Source organism: Callorhinus ursinus, unplaced genomic scaffold (genome assembly GCF_003265705.2).
Source record: "Callorhinus ursinus isolate GAN/ISIS: 27379988/994484 unplaced genomic scaffold, GSC_fseal_2.0 scaffold7, whole genome shotgun sequence".
Lineage (NCBI taxonomy): Eukaryota > Metazoa > Chordata > Mammalia > Carnivora > Otariidae > Callorhinus > Callorhinus ursinus.
The window spans coordinates 46,885,745-46,894,838 of record NW_027397069.1 but is presented as its reverse complement, the minus strand read 5'-3'; positions in this window follow the sequence as shown (position 1 = coordinate 46,894,838).

Below are 9,094 nucleotides of genomic sequence, written 5' to 3'. Positions count from 1 at the left end.
AAAATGCCAGGACTCTTTCGACCATCCAAGGATCTCTTCAAATGTCAGAGGACTCTGCTGTGACAGCTGGCTGGGGGCCCATTTCCTGACTTTGTGTGTGGGGTGGAAACTGGTGGAACCAGATAGAGTTTGGCATTGCTGGAGGGCCCCTGGGACCAGAGCATGGAGTAGGGCCCAGAGATGGCCCTTGCCACCCATGTCTCTAGAAGGTCTAGGAGGAGGGTAGAGCACTAGCAAAAGTGAAAGCCAAGCAGAGGGGGTTGGAGGGAAGGAGTTGGGGAGACCAGAAGAAGAGTGCATTCTGTTTGGTTGACTAAGGGAGTTAAACAAACAAATCAACAATGGCAACACACATGCACCTCAAAAACATTATGTCCAAAGGAATACCCGAAAGATATATTTTTTAAAAAAGCAGAATGGGGAGGGTGTTTTTTCACTTTCGGAAATGCCATCTGTCAGTACCAGGATGACATAGTACCTCATTTGGAGCCAGGCTCCATTAATCCATACTGGGTTCTAGCTCTGTGCAGAGGCCTCTGCTGGGGAGTCACCGTGTGTGAGGGTCCACAGGAGGAACGCAGGTTTCCTGAGCGAAGGGAGATTGGACGGGCAGGGCTGCAGCAGGAGGAAGTGTTCCATTCTGGGATGCTGGAGAGGGAGGCCGTGTGACAAGCATGGTGCAGCGGGGCCGGGAAAGGAGGCAAGAATGGAATGGGTGCCCACAGAAGATATCTGTAGGACTTGGCAGCTGCTGGGCTGGGGAGATGGAGGGCCTCCCATCTATTGCCGTGGGTGGGTGAACTGGTACAACCTTTATGGAAAGTAATTTAATTCCAAAATGCAAAATACAATTTCATTTCTGTGGATTTATCCCACAGATGCACTCACGAGGGTGGGAAAATCCTATCTATGCAAGGATATTCACTGCAGCATCTTCATTAGAGCAAAGGACTGGAAACACCTTGGGCGTCCACAGCAGAGAATTTTTGGTACATCCTCACAGAGGGTTCTTGGCAGCGATTTCAAAGAAGGGAGCAGCTTTGGATTTCCTGATGTAGAACACTCTCTCGCATGTTTTATGTGAAAAAAGCAAAGGATGGGAAATGGGCATAAATGCCTTCATTTGTATAAAAAAAATGCAAACAAGAATATGTACGCATATGCTCTCTGGAAAGATACACAAGATACTGACAGCAGAGCAGGGGTTGCCTCTGAGGAGAGCCCTGTGGCTTGGGGACACCACGGAAGGAAGATACTTCACCACGTGCCTTCTGGAATGTTTTGAATTCTGTATTGTGAACACTAACTTCAAAAAATGAGTGACTACAATAATAAATAACAGTGAAGTGGGGAGGAAGTGCATGCAGCACATGGAGACAGTTCTTTCAAGAACTTTGCATTGAGGGGAAAAAGAAAGTAAGGAGGCTAGATCAAGGGAGTTGGAGAATCAAGGAAGTTCTCCCTGACACTCCATCCTCCCCCTCATCCCCCCTGGGCCCCATGGTCTGGAAAGACCTTTGAAGGCCACAGGGAAAGGGGCAGAGATAACAGAAAGGTGGGGAAGGAGGGGGTGGGGCCAAAGCAAGCAGGAAGATCAAGCTTGAGGAGAGAGGCTGGTAGGAGTGGGTGACGGTAGGGATGCTTTGGGGACACATGGGCTCTGTGGAGAGGCACCCTGAGGGAGGAAAGGTGAGGCGTGGGGAGGAAATGCAGGTTTCTATTTCATTCGTACTGTTATGGAACCTGGACTGGAGCGCCTGAAGGAAGAACCAAGCGGCACCCGGAGATCTTGGAGGATAGGAGGTTTATTTAACGCCGGCGGGCTCAGAGGAGAGTGGTCTCCAAAGGTCTAAGCCCTGAGCACAAAAAAGGGGGTAATTTGTACACTTCTACTTCCGCACACTTGGCACTTTCGGCACATGTGAGAAACATGGCAGGGAAAAGACCCCGGACTGGTGCGCTTAGGGAGCCGAGCTGGGAGAAGAACCCGGAAGAGCCCCGGGGCAAGGACTGGGACGCTCTCGCTCGCTCGGTCGGCCATCTTAGGACACAGAAATTCCTTATCGTTCCCCCCTTTGATGCCCCTGTGGAAAGCTAAACACCTAGTTTAGAGGGCATAATTTTCATCTTCTAAGGGGCGATAGTGAGTAAGGAGTAACTGGGGTCTGATTTTAGCAATTTGAGTAGTGATAAACCTAGTAAGGGCATTAAGAATACAAGGACCAAATGCCACTATGAGGAGAAGCAATAGGAGGGGGCCGATGGGGGAGGCGAACCAAGGGAACCATTGTGAGAGGGAATCCCACCAAGTTGTCCGCCGGAGTGTTTCCCACCGGCGATGTGCTCGTTCCTGTAATTGGGTCAGAGTTTCTTGGACCACCTCCGACTCATTAGCATGGAAACAACATTTCCCCTGTAAGATGAGGCAGAGGCCCCTTGCGCGGCCATGAGCACGTCGAGCCTGTGCCTGTTTTGGAGGACCACTGAAGCCGGTGAATCGAGTTGGTGCTGCAGGGACAGGGCCGACTGAGTGAGGGCCGAAAAAATCCGCTGTGAGTTGTTGAATTAACCCCTGGTCCTGAGCCTGAGACATCCCGACGCCAGTGGCGCCGAGGGCAACACCTGATGTGGCCAGCAGGCTCACGGTAAGAGGGATGGCCGCAGGGGAGCGTCGAGGGCGGCTAGGAGGTCTCCATAGGAGTGGGGCCTCGCTCCCGGGGAGGACTGAAAGATCGGGTAAGAGACTGACAAGCGTGCATGATTGATCGCGCGGGGTGATGCAGATGTATACACCTTGATCACAAGCCAGAAGTGTTGTTAGGCACACAGACCCAACTGTGGCCCATGATGGGAGAGGAAGAGTTGCCATACAGTGGTACCAAAGCCAGAAAGGGATAATCTGAGGTCCCCGGTGCCAAGGTGGGAGGTGACATGGTGGATTGGTTGAGGATGACACCTGGTATTGGACGGAACCGGGCTTCATACAGATCCAGCAGTCAGATGCTAGGGGTGGGTTAGAGGGATTAAGCACTTGGTGGGAGGCATTAATCATGCCTAACAGTTGCGCTATAGATGCTTGCTGCGTGTGGATGGGGGACCCGGGGATGCGCCAGGGTGAGTTATTTTCTGTCTGACTCTGGGGGTTGACCATAAGGCTTGGAGTGAACATGGACTTTAACATAAATTTGGCCATGGGGTTGGTCCCCATAGGGTGATACTGGCCCAACAGGAGAATGATTCCTGTAAGCCCATGATGTGGCACTGGGTTCTAAGACTGAGACGGTGAGCGGTATACAGTGATTGTTAGAGCAAGAGGATGGGGTGGTGCTGCTTGACAAGGAAATCCGGATGTCACTGCGCTATTTAGGGCACCACCTGGTGGACCATCATTTCACTCCTGGCCAAGTTGCCACCCATGACTCACATCCCCAGGCTTGCGAGCAGAACTGAGGGCAGGTGTTTGGCTATTGAGGGATAGGGCCCCCACAGATGTAGATATCTACCAGCCGGTAACCTGAGTGAGGGCCATGGTAGGAACACTGTCTATGAGGTTCCCAGAAGGTATAAAGAAGCTGGCATCCATCAAAGTGGAGGTTAACCTTTAGTGTGTGCCCATCCCAGGTGGAAGAAGTCAGTGGGGGTGCTGGTGAGAGATCAAGGGTGATAAGCTGGAAAGTCCATTTGCCAGTAATGGTGATATGAGAGTTTGCCCCCCTTGCCTGGCCAGGCAAGCTAGAAGAAGTGAGGAGGAACAGCACACCAGGTAACAGAAGACCAGGACTGACTGGGGCCCAGGAAAACTATGGTGAAATGAGCTCAGAAGTAGACAGCAGAGGGCCAGTGAAAGTGGGGTCTACAACCTCAGTTAGAGGGAGCCATCGTGGCTAACCCGTCAGCAGATGAAACCTGTGGACAAGTGAGTGCAGTAATACACCCTAGGGACACCCAATAAGCAATGGCAATAGTAAGCCTCTGGGGGAAAGTCCAGTCAGGAGGGGCAACAGTGTAAAGTCTGACTCCCAAGATGAGGGAAATCACACCGATGAGAGCCAGGGACCATGGTGAGCAGGTGTCCATCAGTCGGTGGGGTCTCGTCGAAGGTGAAGCCGGAGTGGGTTCGTGAAGTCTGGCTGGACTCTCCACTTGCACGGCTCCTTGTCCAAATGATGAGCTTTCTTCACTCTGGAGTGGTGGACTCACGGGGTGACACCTGAGACCTCTAGATCTTCGAAGAGGATTGTTCCTATCCTCTGGACACCTGGCGGGGGCCGTGGTGCAGACCAAGCATTATTTGTAGCACATGTTATGCATCGTTCACTCGTTGCTAGGCACAGTGCTGGCAGCTGACTGATGTAGTGCTTCTTGAGAAGGGCCTCTAAGGCAGTTTTTCCCAGATGAGTGAGTTCATGGTATTCCTTGACTAGATGCCCTCTAGTTGCTGTTGGAACAAAGATGTGCCCAACTGGCATCATCCACCAACGCTTTTCAGTCAGGGTGGTTCCCTCAGCCATGGCCCATTCCTTTTCCTTTTTAGTGTAACTGGGTGGAGAGACTTCTTCTGGGGGTGTCAGGGCCATGGTGAGGGAAGGGGCTCTGTCCATGTCCTCACTGGCTGTGGTCTTGGCTGCCTCATCTGCCAGACGATTTCCCCACACTATGGGGTCATCTCCTTTCTGGTGTCCCTTCCAGTGCAGGATTGCTACTTCCTTTGGAAGCCAGACAGCTTCAAGGAGTCTCAGTATCTCCTCCTTGTTCTTGATAGCTTTTCCTGCTGTGGTTAGGAGGCCCCTTTCCTTGTAGATGTCTCCATGTATATGTACAGTAGTGAAGGCATACCGAGAGTCAGTATGGATGTTGACTCGCTTACCTTCACTGAGGGTGAGGGCTCGGACTAAGGCATATACTTCAGCCACTTGAGCTGACCATCCAGCTGGTAATGCCCTAGCTTCTAGGACTTCAATGGTTGTGGTTACTGCATAACCTGCTCTCCAGGCACCCTCCTGTAGGTAACTGCTGCCATTGCTGAACAGCGTGAGCCCTGGATTCTTTATGGCTTGATCCCGCAGATCTGGATGGCTCATGTAGACTTCATCAGTCACCTCGGAGCAGTCATGGTCTGGTTCCCCCTCTTCCATGGGGAGAAAGGTTAATGTCCTTACTGTTTCAAGGGTGACCCGTGGGTTTTCGCAGAGGAGCCCTTGGTATTGTGCTAGCTGAGAGTTGGAAAGGAAGTGGTGTCCCTGTGCGTTCATGAGGGACACAAATGCGTGAGGGAACTTGACGTTAAGTTCTTTCCCCAGGGTAAATTTGTCTGCCTCCTTATTGAGTAGGACTGTGGCTGCCAGCGCCCTGACGCACGGTGGCCATCCTGCTGCCATGGGGTCCAGCTTCTTTGACAGGTAAGCAACTGGCCATTGCCAGGGCCCAACAGTCTGGGTGAGTACCCCGAGTGCTATTTTTTCCTTTTCATGCACAGAGATTGAAAGGTTTTTCTACATCTGGTAGGCCCAGGGCTGGAGTCTGCCCCAGGGCGGTCTTTATCTCTGTGAAAGTGGCTTCTGTTTCCTCAGTCCAGGCAGGGGGCTCTCGATTTGATCCCCCTAAGAGATCATAAAGGGGTCTTGCTATGGCCGAGAACCCAGGGATCCAGATGCAGCAGAATCCTGTAGCCCCCAGGAATTCTCATAGGCCCCTTTTTGTCTGGGGCTCTGGCAGGGAGATGATGACCCTTTTCCTCTCCGGCCATAGTTCTCTTTTCCCTTGCGTGAGGAGGAAACCAAGGTATCGGACATGTTGTTGGCAGATTTGTGCCTTCTTCCATGAGGCTCGGTATCCCGAGTCTGCCAGGAGCTGTAGGAGGGCCTTTGTGCCTTTTGTGCAGTCTCCTTTTGTGTCACTGGCGAGGAGGAGGTCATCCACATAATGGAGGAGGGTGCACCGTGTGGCCTTTCTTGGGAAGCTGGTGAGGTCCATGGCCAGTGCTTCCCCAAAGAGAGTTGGTGAGTTTTTAAATCCCTGTGGGAGGCGCGTCCAAGTCAGTTGCATCTGGCGCCCTGTATCAAGTTCAGACCCCCATTCAAAGGCAAACAGTGGCTGGCTCTGGGGAGCTAAGTGGAGGCAGAAGGCATCCTTCAAATCTAGGCACGTGAACCATCTGGCCAACCCTGGGATTTGGCCAAGGAGGGTGTATGGATTCGGGACCACTGGGTGCAGAGAGATGGTCACCTTTTTGATGGCCCGCAGGTCTTGAACTAGTCGGTATCCCCCTCCTGGCTTCTTGACTGGCAGCGGTGGGGTATTCCAGGCTAACTGGCACTCGACTAGAATACCTGCTTCTTTGAGTTTGGACAGATGTTCTTGGGTGTTGATCTTAGCTTCTTGTGGAAGGGAGTATTGCCTTTGCCTCTGAGGTTGGGCTCCTGGGATCAGTGCAACAATGATAGGGACCCAATTCCAGGCTAGTCCAGGTGGGTTGTTTTCAGCCCATACTGAAGGGAAGGCAAGTCTGAACTCCGGCTGGCTGCTTGGTTGGGCCTGGGCACAGAATAGCCTCCATTCTTCTTCCCTTGGCGTGGTAATTACTAGTATTAGAGACCCCATCTCCTCTTGCCTTGGGTTCAATTGGAGGCTAGTGTGTCAGTGGGCTCAAAGGTTATCTGAGCCCTAAGCTTGGAGAGTATGTCTCGGCCCAGGAGAGGGATGGGGCAATCAGGCAGATAAAGCAATTCATGTCGGACCTTGTGGTCCCCGAGTTCACACTGGTGAGCCTGGCAAAAGGGCTGTTGTATCGCCCGCGTCTCGATAGCCCCAAGGATGGTCGCAGTCCTTTTGCTGAAAAGTGTCACTGGGGAGGTGACAACAGAGTGCTTGGCCCCAGTATGAACCATAAAAGTCACTGGTTGGCACCCCACCTTCATTCTGACTGTGGGCTCAGGGGGGCCAAGGAGGAAAGAGCCTGGTGCCCCTCAGTCTGAGTCCATTCCCTCAAGGCCTAGGAGGTCTTCCTTTCTGGGTTCTTCCTTGTAGTGGCTGGGCATTCGTTTTTCCAATGCCCTTTCTCTTTATAGTAGGCACATCGATCCCTTGCCAAGGGGGTTCTGGGCTTCCCCCCTTTCGGTGGTTGGGGTCTCCCCGTCTTTGTGTTGTCCTTTTCTTTCAGGGCGGTGAAAGAAAGGTGAGGAGGCTGACTTTCTTTTTCATCTTTTTGTCATCTCCCCGTTCGGCTGCGACCTCCCCGTTCATGTAGACCTTATTGGCAATCTCTATTAGTTGGGTGATGTTCATCCCAGCAAAACCCTCTAGTTTCTGAGGTTTTTTTTCTGATGTCTGGGGCGGCCTGAGCCACAAAGGAGGTGTTTACCATCTGTTGGCTTTCCTGTGCCTCGGGGTCAAATGGAGTGTATATCCTGTAGGCTTCACATAGTCTTTCCTGGTAGTCCCTGGGGGACTCCCCTGGGTGTTGAGTGACTGAGGATACCTTAGTCATGTTCATGGGTTTTTTAGCTCCTGCCGATTCCCCGGAGGAGGGCCTCCTGGTACCAGCAGATGTGGGCCTGCCCCTCAGTTGTGGTGAAGTCCCATGCTGGGCTCCCCTTGGGTGCAGCTGCATTAGCCCAGGCAGCAGGGTCGATGACTCCCGCTGGTGTGTGCTCTGCCAGGTACTGCCGTGCACCTTTCATTATTCTCCTCCTCTCTTCTGTGTTAACCAGGGTGCGAGTAACTGTTGGCAGTCTTCCCAGGTTGGCTGATGAGTCTGGAAGAGGGACCTATGAGGTCTACCATAGCCTGTGGTTTCTCAGAGTAGGATGGGGTGTTTCCAGTTGAGGAGGTTGGTGGTGAAGGGCTGATAATAAATACATCATGGAACGGCCAGGTTGGACCATCCCATCTTCATCACGCCTCTCGGGTTCCCGTGTCTCTCGTACTGGCATTTGGAGGGTGCTTGTGCTTGGCCTGGGGCACAGCCTGGCTGCTGGTCCTGGAGAAAGTAGATCTTTGGGGCCAGGAGGCGCTGGTGGATCCTGTGGGCCTGGGGACACCGGTGAGACTGATGGTGGTGGAGTGTCTGGAACTGAAGGGCCAGGTGTAGATGGTCTTGGGGGTACATATGGTGGGGGCAGGGTCGGTTCATCCTCGGGATCTCTGGCTAGAATTTGTGGAGACTGGGGCTTTTGCTGATTTCCTTTAGGTCACTTGGATGAGGAACTTAAGATCCTGGCCTGTCCCTGCCTATTGCAATTGAATCGCACCCTGGGGGAAGGGTCTGAGCAATTCCTAGCCAGGAGTCAATGCACAGAAACTGGTCAGGGTGTCCTGGTTCTCCTGTTATGACTCGCCATACTTGATGAATCATTGGGACATCCAGTGTCCCTTCTGAAGGCCACCTGACATCAAAGGTGGGCCATTCCAATTCACATAGGGTTCTCAACTTGCCAGGGTTCATCCTGACTCCATAGTCTCCTGAAAACCCCTTCTTGAAATTTTTGATCATGGTCTCTAGAACTGTAGGTTTACTCTGCCCTGACCCCATGGTGATGTCTCTGTGTGCAGTGGTGCAGAGACAAACAAAGAGGGAGATGCCTCCTGAGGTAAGGAGACCAATCAGATGCCCGTCTGGCCGTGTTCCGAAGGAGCTTAGGTGAGGCTTAGCCATAGATGTCTCAGTGTTGTGACTTACACGATCAGAAACTATTCTGATGCCACCATAGACCGTATGCAGTTCACCACGGAATCGCAGACGGGCCCACTCAGACTCCGTAGGCTTCTGGGGACCTTAAGGGTGCCTGCCCGTGGAGTCACAGAATCGTCCTCTTTTTTTTTTTTTTTTAAAGATTTTATTTATTTATTTGAGAGAGAGAGAATGAGAGATAGAGAGCACGAGAGGGAAGAGGGTCAGAGGGAGAAGCAGACTCCCTGCTGAGCAGGGAGCCCAATGCAGGCCTTGATCCCGGGACTCCAGGATCATGACCTGAGCCGAAGGCAGTCGCTTAACCAACTGAGCCACCCAGGTGCCCCCAGAATCGTCCTCTTGAGCAAGCCAGGTAGGACTGCACATTCACTCACACATTCACATTCCAGAAGTTATTACATTCCC